The sequence below is a fragment of the Cherax quadricarinatus genome, chromosome 22 (assembly GCF_038502225.1).
Source record: "Cherax quadricarinatus isolate ZL_2023a chromosome 22, ASM3850222v1, whole genome shotgun sequence".
Lineage (NCBI taxonomy): Eukaryota > Metazoa > Arthropoda > Malacostraca > Decapoda > Parastacidae > Cherax > Cherax quadricarinatus.
In genome coordinates, this window is record NC_091313.1 from 40440180 (window position 1) to 40454103 (window position 13924).

At 42.9% G+C, this 13924-nt stretch overlaps 1 long non-coding RNA gene across 1 annotated transcript; it reads right to left on the reverse strand.

Annotated features, from left to right (window-relative positions):
* Nucleotides 1–3004: 3004 nt before the first annotated feature.
* On the reverse strand, nucleotides 3005–11447 carry LOC138853102 (uncharacterized). Its single transcript, XR_011392338.1, has 2 exons — nucleotides 11389–11447; nucleotides 3005–3207 (listed from the first exon to the last, which is right to left on the reverse strand). It is a non-coding gene; the product is annotated as an uncharacterized lncRNA (long non-coding RNA).
* Between the last annotated feature and the right edge of the window lie 2477 nt (nucleotides 11448–13924).

Genomic DNA, 13924 nt, shown 5'->3' on the forward strand with positions numbered 1-13924 from the left:
CTATTGGTCTGTAGTTCTTTGCTGTTGCTTTACTGCCCCCTTTGTGGAGTGGGGCTATGTCTGTTGTTTTTAGTAACTGAGGGACGACCCCCGTGTCCATGCTCCCTCTCCATAGGATGGAAAAGGCTCGTGATAGGGGCTTCTTGCAGTTCTTGATGAACACAGAGTTCCATGAGTCTGGCCCTGGGGCAGAGTGCATGGGCATGTCATTTATCGCCTGTTCGAAGTCATTTGGCGTCAGGATAACATCGGATAGGCTTGTGTTAATCAAATTTTGTGGCTCTCTCATAAAAAATTCATTTTGATCTTCGACTCTCAGTCTGGTTAGCGGCTTGCTAAAAACTGAGTCATATTGGGACTTGAGTAGCTCACTCATTTCCTTGCTGTCATCTGTGTAGGACCCATCTTGTTTAAGTAGGGGCCCAATACTGGACGTTGTTCTCGATTTTGATTTGGCATAGGAGAAGAAATACTTTGGGTTTCTTTCGATTTCATTTATGGCTTTTAGTTCTTCCCGCGATTCCTGACTCCTAAAGGATTCTTTTAGCTTAAGTTCGATGCTTGCTATTTCTCTGACCAGTGTCTCCCTGCGCATTTCAGATATATTGACCTCTTTTAGCCGCTCTGTTATTCTTTTCCGTCGCCTGTAAAGGGAGCGCCTGTCTCTTTCTATTTTACATCTACTCCTCCTTTTTCTTAGAGGAATAAGCCTTGTGCATACATCGAGTGCCACCGAGTTAATCTGTTCTAGGCATAAGTTTGGGTCTGTGTTGCTTAGTATATCTTCCCAGCTTATATCGGTTAGGACTTGGTTTACTTGGTCCCACTTTATGTTTTTGTTATTGAAGTTGAATTTGGTGAATGCTCCCTCGTGACTAGTCTCATTTTGTCGGTCTGGGGCTCCACGCATACATGTCTGAACCTCAATTATGTTGTGATCTGAGTATATTGTTTTTGATATTGTGACATTTCTTATCAGATCATCATTGTTAGTGAAGATGAGGTCTAGTGTATTCTCCAGTCTAGTAGGCTCTATTATTTGCTGGTTTAAATTGAATTTTGTGCAGAGATTTAAAAGCTCGTGTGAGTGTGAGTTTTCATCAGAGCTGCCTCCTGGTGTTATTACTGCAACAATATTATTTGCTATATTCCTCCATTTTAGGTGCCTTAAGTTGAAATCCCCCAGGAGCAAGATGTTGGGTGCAGGAGCTGGAAGATTTTCCAGACAGTGGTCAATTTTTAACAGCTGTTCCTGGAATTGCTGGGATGTTGCATCCGGAGGCTTGTAGACTACCACAATGACTAGGTTTTGGTTCTCGACCTTTACTGCTAAAACTTCCACTACGTCATTTGAGGCATTAAGCAGTTCTGTGCAAACAAGTGACTCTGCAATGTACAGGCCAACCCCCCCCTTTTGCCTGTTCACTCTGTCACATCTGTATAGGTTGTAACCTGGGATCCATATTTCGTTGTCCAAGTGATCCTTTATGTGGGTCTCAGTGAAAGCCGCGAACATTGCCTTTGCCTCTGCAAGCAGTCCACGGATGAAAGGTATTTTGTTGTTTGTTGCTGGCTTTAGACCCTGTATATTTGCAAAGAAGAATGTTATCGGACTGGTGGTATTGTTGGTACTGGGGGGGGATTTTTTTTCCGGCATTAGTATCTGTATCTGTTGGTTTGGAGTGGAGGCCATCGACTGTGGTTCCACTCCAGGAATGACTGGATTTGGTGTACGATTTCTGCCATTTCCTGCCAGTTTTTTTTCCTTCCTGGCACTAAAAAACCTCTCCCTCTTGAGTGGCTGTGGCTACCCAGGTTTTCCCATGGCCTGGATGTTTTGTATCTTTTTGTCCCCTTTAGATGGTATGCCTGGCAATTTAAGTTATAGCACAGTCTTTCCTGTACTGAAGAGGTACACATTTCAGGGTGAAAAAGCTTACAGGAAGGGAGTTTGCATTTTCCTGTTGTCATATGGGCATGGCATTTTCTAGGGTGGTCATAGTTGCATGTCCCATCTGTTTTTCCAGATTTCCCATGCCAGCAGATACCAAGTGCATAGTATGTGCACAGGCTTGGTTTCCGCTTGCCTTGGGTTTCTGTGACTGTATTCCCTGTTGGTGCATGTTTCCCTGTCTTACTTCTATCCTCCCTAGCACCAACAATGGAGCTCCCACCAGTTGTTTTTGGTAATTTATCCTCACTATTGCTAGTGGAGTCCTCTTGTTTGCTATTTCCTGCGGTATTTCTAGTTTGCAATATTGGTTTTATCTTATCTTTGACCTTCAAGAAACGGCGCCTCCATGTTCGAAGATGGCAGACAGTTATGTCCGAGAGAGTAGGTGCAAATCTATTAGTTTTTGTAGAGTGTGATATTTTAATTCCCTTTAATTAAATCACATTAAGTATATATAAGTCTACCTCTCCTGAATGAGCTCAGTATTTATGGAGTGGTGCATGTTACTTCAAGGTCAGGACCCGTTAAATTTAGTTTCTGTGAGCAAATTTGTTAATACACTAAATTATTTGATAAAACCTGGAAATTTTGGAATCCGTGGAATTACTGGAGAATGTCTCTTCTGATGGCTTCAAACTTTAATGATGATTACCTTAAATAAAAGGAAAGTTGCTTTAACTTTGAGCTTTGTTAATCTAAAATTACCAGCTTTATAAAATAAATTATTTTCCATGTAACAAGTACAAAATTCCCCTCAGGTCGATTTCACACTTAAATTTATTTTTAATTAACTGCAATTTCATATTTTTTTTATTAAACTGGATTTTCTTAAATAAAATAAAATCTGTTGATTTTTTTTCGTTAATAACTGCAGAGAATTTTAAACAGAATGGAACTGAAAAAAAATACTGAGAAATATTGAAAGCTAGCACTCTATAACTGCTTTAATTTTCACTCTCTAATGTATCTTAATTTCTCATCTGGTATACTGTTAGGTGAATATAATAATGGTATACGACAGCAAGAAGTTAATAAGTATGACACATGTACAACAGTTAGGTATCTTTATTATGAAACATTTCGTCTACAAAGTAACATTATTAGTAAAATACAAAGGAAGGCAGCAGAAGCAGTAGAGATGTAAAGACCATGTAATCAATCCTTTGCAGATGACACCCGAATCTGCATGACAGTGTCTTCCATTGCAGACACTGCAAGGCTCCAGGCGGACATCAACCAAATCTTTCAGTGGGCTGCAGAAAACAATATGAAGTTCAACGATGAGAAATTTCAATTACTCAGATATGGTAAACACGAGGAAATTAAATCTTCATCAGAGTACAAAACAAATTCTGGCCACAAAATAGAGCGAAACACCAACGTCAAAGACCTGGGAGTGATCATGTCGGAGGATCTCACCTTCAAGGACCATAACATTGTATCAATCGCATCTGCTAGAAAAATGACAGGATGGATAATGAGAACCTTCAAAACTAGGGAGGCCAAGCCCATGATGACACTCTTCAGGTCACTTGTTCTATCTAGGCTGGAATATTGCTGCACACTAACAGCACCTTTCAAGGAAATTGCTGACCTAGAAAATGTACAGAGAACCTTCACGGCACGCATAACGGAGATAAAACACCTCAATTACTGGGAGCGCTTGAGGTTCCTAAACCTGTATTCCCTGGAACGCAGGCGGGAGAGATACATGATTATATACACCTGGAAAATCCTAGAGGGACTAGTACCGATTATTATAATCAAATAGAGTGCTAAACCAACAAGGGTCATGCAGCACTGCAGGGGCAGAAAACAGTGTCAGGGTTATAAACAGCTAGGTGAAGAGGGGATCAGAGGTGAGGGGAGAAAAGGGCTGGAAGGGACGCTAGGGGCTACGTTTCAAAGTTTGTATAGTAAATCAGTTGCTGACAAAAGGTCAAAAAGTAATCATAAGTCTAAGGCAGAGCCGTCTGCAAGAAGGGAAGATAAGGTAAGAGCAGTAGGGCAGTGGCGCCAGTGGAGGTAAATCCTGCGAGCTCGCTGGTAAACCAGGCAATCCACAAGAAAGCGAACTCAAATAGGGACCCAACAAATCTTACAGAGAGGAATAGGGTGTTGTTCCATGAGATACCCATGTGTAATGCGAGTATGGCCGATGCGGAGACGGGAGAGTGCAGTCTCACGAGTATGGCAACTGTGGTAAGATGGTCACTAACCTAAAAGTGGTTTAATAGAGTGCAATTTGTTATGGTGCATGTCTGACCACTGTTGTTGCCAACGGCCATGAAGACGGGCAGAGATGACTACGAAATAATCCCTGAATGGAATACCTATAGGAAATCGGAAGATCATGTACAGCTGACCGTGCAGCAGCATCCGCCTGTTCCTTGCCCTGCACATCAACGTGTCCAGGAACCCAACAGAAAACGACGTCTTTGTTTTTGCTAGCCACACGGTGCAACCAAAGCTGAATCCGAAGAACCAATGTACGAGGGAAATCAGATTCTATAATAGCCTGTAAAGCACTGAGGGAATGTGAAATGATCACAAATGCTGAAGGAGACATACATGTAATGCGGAGAAGTGCTATGAGGATGGCAAACAATTCGGCAGTAAAAATACTAATTGAGTCCAACAAATGACCCTGGACAACATCGTCAGGAACACTGCTGTGAACCCAACACCATCAGAAGATTTAGAACCATCTGAATAAACAGCGACGGCATAAGCATGCGACTGGAAGTGATCAAGAAAAAGATAGTGAGAAGCAGCCATAGGACGGAAAGCTTTGGCGCATGGCAGTAGGGGAGAACAGGCATGAACCGTCGGGACCTCCCAAGGGGGAAGGGAAAAGGCAGACGCTACATGAACATTGAAGGGAGGCAACTGGAGAGAAGATGAAGTGAGTGAAGACGAAGAGAAAATGGTCGAGTGAGCAAGGGCACCGAACAAATAACGGGCTTCTACTAATAACTGAGACCAACCTATACATTGAAGGAACATGAAGCTCATGAGAGCGAACAATGTAACGAAGGCAATGAGCATCAAGACAATCAGGTAAGGGAGGAACATTCGCCTCAGCATAGAGACTTTCAACAGGAGATGAACGAAAGGCACCAAGGCATAAACGTAGACCTTGATGATGTAGGGGATCTAACTTAGAAAGAGTTGTAGGAGAAGCCACAGAATAGAGTTGGTAGCTATAATCCAGCTTGGAAATGACTAGGGTGGAATACAAATGGAGGAGAGAGTGGCGATTTGCTCCCCATGAATGATGCACAAGAATTTTAAGGACATTCAGCTGACCATGGCAAGAGGCGTTTAAAGAGGAAATGTCTGGTTTCCATGTCAACTGGCAGTCGAATAGAAGGCCAAGAAACTTGACCATATCACATTCTGGGATACGCGAGCTGTGTAAATACAATGAAATATCTGGGACAAGAGGACGTCTAGTGAAGGTAATGAAATGGGTTTTTGCACTAGAAAATTTAAGTCCATGAGAAGTGGCCCAATGCGAAACACAGTCAAATGCATCCTGAAGGGAGGCTGCTACCAGGCAACAGTCAGCACCTGTGTAAGCTATAGCAAAGTCATCCACATAAAGTGACGCCCAAACATGTGATGGAAGAACAGAAGGTAGGTCATTAATAGCCAAGAGAAAAAGGGTAGTGCTAAGGACACAACTTTGTGGGACCCCCTTGGCCTGAACAATGTCTGAGGAAAGCACGGCATCAACAAAGACATGAAAATGTCTTTAAGATAAGAAAACAGCTAAGAAGGTTGGTAGATTACCAGGGAGGCTTAAGGAGTGGGCCTGGGCTAAGATGTTATACCTCCAAGTGGTGTCATATGCCTTCTCAAGATCAAAAAAGAAGGCTAGAATGGAGTGTTTATTAGCAAAGGCATTTCGCACATACTTATCTAAGTGGAGCAAGGGGTCCGAAGTAGAGCGGCCCTTGTGAAAGCCATATAGGAGAGGAGAAAGACTACTGTGAGTCTCCAAATACCATATCAAACGTCTATTTACCAATTGTCCCATCACCTTGCAGACTACACTGGTCAGCGCAATGTGACGATAGTGAGAGGTATCAAGCCCCGAAGTGCCTGGTTTGCGAAACGGTAGTACAATGGCAGATTTCCATTGTTGGGGGATAAACCCTCGCATCCAAACAAAATTGAAAAGATGCAAAAGGACTGTAAGGGCTGTAGAATGCAGATGCTGTAGCATACAGATATGAATACCATTGGGCCCAGCTGCCGATGACCGGCAAGCAAAAAGAGTGGACTCTAGCTCTAAGAGAGTAAAAGGTACGATATATGGCTCCATCCCATTAGAAGAGAAATCCAAGGGCAATTGTTCTCTGGCAGACTTAGAAGCGAGAAACGAGGGACAGAGGTGAAGCCCTTGGGAGACATGGACAAGATAGTTCCCGATTTCCATGGCAACTTCAAGAGGTTCTGCAACACTAACACCAGCAACCCGCAAAATGGGAGCTGGGCCTGGAGCGTACTTGCCACACAACTTCCGTACCTTCTTCCAAACCGCACACATAGGGGATAATCGAGGTAACAGTAGAAACGTAGCCTTGCCGACAAGTGCACTTAGTGTCGCCCTTAGTGACTGCCCTTGATCGCTTAAAATCCAAAAGGCGGTCTGTTGTCTGATTATATCGATAACGGCCCCACGCAGCACGTTTCAAACACACTGAACAGGCACACACAGGAGACCACCAAGGCACGCATGTCTGAGAGTGCCTGCCTGAGGTTTGAGGAATAGAATGTGATGCTGCAGTCAAAACTAAGGTTGAAAACTGGTGCACCAGCTCGTCAATAGAGGACGAAAAAGGGTTCCCACAAAAAGCAGTAAGATGAGAGTATAAGTCCCAGTTCGCTAGTCTAAATTGCAAATGGGGGCTACGAGGTGGTCGGGAATACGTGGTAGAAGTAAAAAGAATAGGAAAGTGATCACTGTCATGCAAATCCGGGAGAAGAGACCAGGCATAATCGAGGGCAACTGACAAGGAACAGATAGAAAGATCGATGCAAGAGAGAGACTGTGCAATAACCAAAATAGGTGGGGGCACCCGTATTTAAAACACGAATAGGATGAGAACTGAAGTCTAACTGATCACCACAAGTCACGGTGGGACCCCTCCCCAAAGATGATGATGAGGGTTAAAATCACCCAACAAGAAGATGGGCAGCGGCAGAGAAGAGATACAGAATGCAGTATCAGAGATACAGGATGCACGGGAAGAGGAGAGATATAGAAAGTAAACTGTGTACCACTTATGCAAATAAATATGGGCTGCAATATAATGCAGCTGAGAACGGGCAAAGACTTGTTGAAACGGTATGCCAACGTGCACAAGAAGTGCACTCTCATTAAAAGTTTCATCAGGAAAGGGATCAGCAGAATGCAACAGGACATAACCTGACATGGGACAGATAACTGCTGATCGAACTTTAGGCTCTTGTAACCTGACACATACTGGGGAAAACTTAGAGAGCAACACCTGGAGCTCTCCCTGATTACCCCCTGAGACCTCAAAATATTCCATTGTAAGTAAGTCATTATTCACAAAGATAGGTACACTAAAAATGAAAAGTGATAAAAGCTACGGACTAGTAGGGTCAGTAAAGTCGATGTGTGGAGGCAATGGAAAGCACCTAAGCAAGGAGGAATCATAATGCTGTGAAGGAAAAGATTGCTGTGAGGGTTGTGGAAAACAAAAAGGGGCATAAGGAGGCACACTGGTATCCATTGAAGGTATCGTCTCCGCAGTATAGTCAGAGATAGCATCAAGTGTTTCAGTGGACGAGGAAGATGCCGATACCATGATTTCAGATATATATGAGGTACAGCAAGTAGAGATCCAGGAGGCTGTGGAAGGGACCAAAGACTTCTGAGAGGGAAGGGAGTATGAACCTGGAGAGATGTGCCGGCAGGGACAGAAGCATCCTGCAGTGGAGCAGGAGAGGAGGGAGGCTGGAAAGGGACTGGGGAAGAAGTCTGACGGGTACAGGAGAAGAGGGGACCACACAAGGGAAGGAGAACCTCTACCTTCATGTGAGAGTTAGAAAGGGGGTGAGAACTAGGCACCGAGGCCGAGAAAGAGAACTGTTGGGGAACTGTAAGCGCCAGAAGAATGCGAAGAGACTTGGGCTTATGAAATAGGTTCAACTTCGCAGGTGATAGGCACAAAGAGGTGCAGGTGTACGAGGCTTTGCAGACTGAGAAACCAGCGAGTGAGAAGATGAATAGTTTGAGGTAGGAATAGGTAAGGAGGTTTGGGTTTCAGAGGGTAAAACCACAGAAGAATTAGAGATGGGGGTGACCCCAGAATACATGGCACAAGAGGAGCTGGTAGGCAGGGGGACCGTCAAAGTTGGAGATCTCCTAGCTACTCGAGAATAAGGGACACGAGGAAGAATTCCTTGAAGGTGGAGCTGAGAGACAGCCATAGCATAAGTAAGGCCTTCGCTCTCCTTAAGACAATGGATTACTCATTCATTAAGATAGACCCAACATTGGCAGGAAAAAGAAGGATGACGTTCATTGCAATTGAGACAAGTGAGGGAAGACTGGGCAGTCAAATGTTAAGCGAGCGATGTTACTGGAAAACCGCCTCCACCCATGAGCAGGCAGGACATATGTATCCACTTTGAGAACTGGAAGGTCCTGAAGGGAAAGATCACGAGCTTGTTCTCCATTCTGAACTGTAACAATGTGAGCACCACTTTGAAGAGCGCGAAAGGATATATTTGACCAACGTGTTGTAAAACAGCTTTACCAATACTATGGTCTGAAAGATAATCAGTTGGAGATGTTGGTTGTAGGGAAAAGAATTTAATCCACTGTGTACTTGTAAACATGGTGTGTAAAGAAAGTGGGTGTCGCGTATCTGGAACGTTTAGGTGTAGTTCTGCGGGTAGCCCAACCTGATGTTAGTGGGTGATCCAAAAACCATTGCACCATATTCGAGGAAACCAGACACATAGTTAAATGCATGCAAGATAGAGATTTTGCCACCGAAGTGGCTAGTTTATTGTGCACCCCATATCCATCCTGTGGACGGTAGCGTAAGAGCATATGGATACACAAAAGGCCTAGGAACTAGGCCCCAAAGGGTTAACAGGACTACATATGGATTTATATCTACATATCTATAGTTCACTTATCTGTTACAAGCAAATTTAGGAAATTTGCTTAGTATATCTGGTATCTTATTTTCATTAATAAGATATCTTGACATGTCACATAGGTTATTATACTGTCTATCTCTGTATTCCTCAATAAGTGGACAACTAAGCACATAGTGTTCAAGAGAGTAACCATATACCTGATCACATAATTTACATTTAGTTTGAGCATCATCTGTGTGTCTCCCAAACTGCCAAAAGTACTTGCAACAAAGTCTAAGCCTGGCCACTACAACATCAGTCAGTCTGTTCACATTGCAAGTTGCACCATAAACATATCTACGTTCATGTTATCATAGTGGGTTATAGATCTACTCAGGCTTCTAACTGCAGTCCTTCATTATTAATATTATTCCTTATGCTAGACACATATATACCAAAGTTATATTCTACATTCTCCTTCTGGGTACTCTTCTTGGCTAACTTATCAACTTTATCATGAAGGAGGAAGGCAGAGGCATTAGAAGAAATGAGCGGAGCCTCACCACCTGGAGCAGGTGATGTAGCGTCACCAGCAGAAGATACAGGGGTATGGGAAAAGTCTGGAGAATGGTCCAGTAATGAAGCCGGGTCAGAACAGGATGTGGTAATAAAAAGGGGCCTGGGAGGAGGAGGGTTATCACGGAACGACGGCTCCATGATGGTGGTACTCCTTTCTTATTATATTAAAGAAAAAATGAAAGATAGAAAGAAAAAAGAGAAACAGCAGGACGGTCACTAGAAGACATGAAAGGGCCATAAGTTCCCCCTCTCATCCAAGAGGACCTCGACACCGCCAGCAGTGCAGATGCAGCATGGAACCCGTGCCATACCCTACGCTTCACGCTGGTAAACCAGCACTCCGGAATAACAACCTCACACTTACCAAGCCACCACAGCGGACAAAAGAGAGGGTGGTCGGAAACCCACCACAAAGCATACCTCCTTAATTAAGCTGCCACCTCCCATAACTGACAGGCAGCCTCTGGAGCTACACCCGTCACTTGCAGGACACCCCGCCTCACCTCTCGGAAATCCAGGAAGACAGCAGGGTGCCTCCAGATAATCAAGATTCCACGGCAAACTACACCAACTCCCGAGGAACCCCACGGAGTGGGATGAACCCCGGCACACTTCTCCCCATCTAGAAACCGTAATGCCAGAGGGGAGGACCCCAGAGGCTACAAACGGGTTGGGGAAGAGGGAAGGTTGGGAGGGGGGAGGAAAGGGAAAAAGGAGAATGGGATAAGGAAGGGAGGATTGGGGGGGGGGTAATTAGGTTCGGTCTGAGGAAGGAGACCAAAAGGTCTCATTCCTGAAACCAAGAGCCTCTTCAATATTCCAAGGAGCCCCCCCCCCTTGAATTATTATTATAATCAAGGGGGAAGCACCCCCCCCCCAGGCTTAATTGAAGAGCACAGATTTTGCAGAGAAAATATTGACGACAGGAGCGGCATGGCCCACAAGTATAGGAAGGTAATTAGGTAACGACACAAAGCTTAAGTTTCAGCTTCATGTTATTCCAGACCGTGAAGCTGAGGGACTGACCACCTCAAATGCTATTTCCCCAAGGTTGATGAACTGATTACATCATCTTCACTTCACTACTACACCTGCTGCCTCTGTATTTGACTGAAGAAGCCTACTGTGTAGACGAAACGTTTCAACAGTAAAGATACCCAACTGCTGCACATGTCTCTTAATCACCGCTATATTAATATGACCTGTCTTTGTAATACTCACTTGTGCTTTATAGTTATCTGTTTACATTAATGTTTTATCACTGATTTCATCATTGCTTAGTAGCAGCGCTGTATAGTCCTTGTGGCTTAGCGCTTCTTTTTGATTATAATAATAATAATAATCATTGCTTAGTTAATCTTAAGTTAATTTTAAGCCAGCCCGTAATGCTATGCATAGTATAAGTGGCTTTGGCATACTGCTCTTATCTGTATTTTTTTGTACCTCTGTATGTGTGCACAAATTGGAAAATAAAAAAATAAATAAATAAATCATCAAATTATCAGTATTTTATATCATTTTCAACATGCGTGGCGACATTTTTCTACTTCGGTATTTATGTACCGAGAGTACACTTATTAATAAAACCAATAACCCACAGTTTAAAAATAAAATTTAGAACGACTGGTAGGTCCGCTATATTAATTCCCATTTTAGGGAACAAAGTGTTTTTGATTGATGGTTGCCGATAAACTTTAAAGTCATGAAAATAACTTTATAATGCTTACAGTATGACAGCAGCAAAGTTGAGAAGACTAATACGGAGCTGTGGTTGACGGTGCTTCTCTCCGTCAAGGACCAACATTAAACTGAGTGTTGCTGCTGGGCTGCCGACTGACGCGTCTCCTGCAGTTATCACTTTACTATTTTTTAAAGACTTCTTAGAACAATTTATAGTTATGTTGCATAATCTGCGTTATGTAGGGTGCAATTCATGCCTTGGAGAAGAGGTTGCTCAGATGAATAAGCTATTTAGAAGAAAATGGAGTAAGATACGAGGGTATGATGAAGGTGAGTTTAGTGGTTCTGGGTCATTATGTCTAGGCAGAAAAGGTAGAAATAAATATGCTGAAAATTTTAATAATTTCCCTGTGATTTGACTGGTAACTGATAGGAAAGTAATCTTTATATAATAATGCAGGTGTGTGGTGATGATCAAACTTGAAAGGGGGAACCAACACGTCCCCTACAATTTCCTTCCCCTCAAGGAGGGTTCCTTGATGTTGGTGAGGGGCTCTTGATTTAGGGAATTGGATCTGTGCTCCAGTTCCCCGAATTAAGCCTGAATGCCTTCCACATCCCCCCCCCATCCAGGCGCTGTATAGTCCTCCGGGTTTAGCGCTTCCCCCTTGATTATAATAATAATAATACAATTTCCTTATTTATTGTAATTAGTTAATTAAGTAAAATATAATTATTGTAATATTGGAAAAATAATATTCTGATAAGGAAAATGTATCAGACACCTGGAAATATCATTATATTTCTGTGGGTGGTACTCAAAGGATTACAGAGGTACATAATGGGTCCAGGGACTGAGCCTCAAAGTTTTGATAGCTGAACAAGGTACAAAGGTAATGAACTCAGGCAGATCTGGTCACAATCATGACCAGGTTACAAGCTTATGAATCATCTACATGTCTATACATGGTTTTAATCATGAACAAATTATAAAATAATGAGCCATTCACATGTCCACACCCGGTCACAACTGTAATGAGTTATTAGTGCAAATATTAACTGGGTCACACACACACACACATAATAATGCTTTATTTTCAGGAGCAAAGTCAGGGTATTTCTCCAGAATGGTCTGTAATATACCACTGTGGATAAAATACTTAGACATATCTTGAACATTTCTGAGTGAGTTGTTTCTAAATTCATTAATTTTATCACACTCCAGTACATAATGACGCAAGGTGTGACAATAGTCCATCTGGCAAAGTTTACATTTCGTTTGATCTACATCTGGTGGTGGTGATTTAACCTGCCATAGATACTTATAACCCAGCCGGAGCCGGGCACTAGTGACATCCAAGAGTCTGCTTATTTTGTTGGATGCACCATAGACATGTGGCTCCTCCTGCATGATAGAATGATGATAGATGGACTGACTGGTGTCAATCTCCCTGAATCTAAAGTCAGTAAAATTCAGTTGAAGTTCTTTTCGTATTATTGTTCTCAAACTGCTAACTGACAACCCAAGATTGTAATCTACTCCCTCTTTGAGAGCATACAACTTAGCCATTTCATCAGTTCTATCATGTGTCAGAAGCCAGACACAGGTATGGTAAGATTGTGGACAGTGGAGTCAGAGTGCACATGTGGCTTCCATCTCAAATTGGTCTTCAATTTGAGATGGAAGCCACATGTGCACTCTGACTCCACTGTCCACAATCTTACCATACCTGTGTCTGGCTTCTGACACAAGCATGCCACAATTTATACTTGAGAGCATTTATGGATGACAGAGAATCAGTTACAAATAAAGTGTCAACCTCAGATACTTGGACGCATTTGAGTGCAAGGAGTATGGCAAACAGTTCGTTTTGAAAGGTAGAGGCCCAGTTATTGATGCGTGCTCCAATTTCTTTATGAGAGCCATCACTCTGTACGACAACAGCAGCACTACCAGCTGCATAAGTGGATTGGTGAAGAGAACCATCAACGTAAATAAAAATTTGTGAAAGAGTGTGCTGCGTGACTCAGTTATCAATACAGCTTAAGGCCTCTTGTTTGGCTTCTAGGCGAAGCTTTGGTTGTGATTTAAGTAGTAGTTTTTTTTGGGGGGAGGGGGGGGATGGAGGGATGATTGTTTGGAATGGGGTAATATTCCATGCAGCAGAGAAGTGCCGCTGTTGCCTTATTTGACAAAAATCATATATCTGGTTCATGCGGAGGTCGGTTCCAGTTTTTTCGATCCATCTGGAAGGATGTTCACCAGTGCTGAGGAAAGTTTGGAGGGCTTCTGTGCAGGAGTTTGAATGGGCTTGCCTGAGCATATTAACCCCAATTAGGATATTTCTTTCAGTAACACGATCTCTGATGCTTGGAATATCAAGTTCTTCACGCATATTTAAAATTTTAGCAGTACGAGGGCATCCTAGGATGATCCTCATTGCTTCGTTCTGCAGTTTTTCCAGCCCTTCAAGATTCCAGTCAGACACAAGAGCAAGTAGTGGCGCAGCATAATCAACCAATGATCTATTATAAGCAAGATACATAATTTTTACAATTTTAACATTAGCACCATACCTGGGG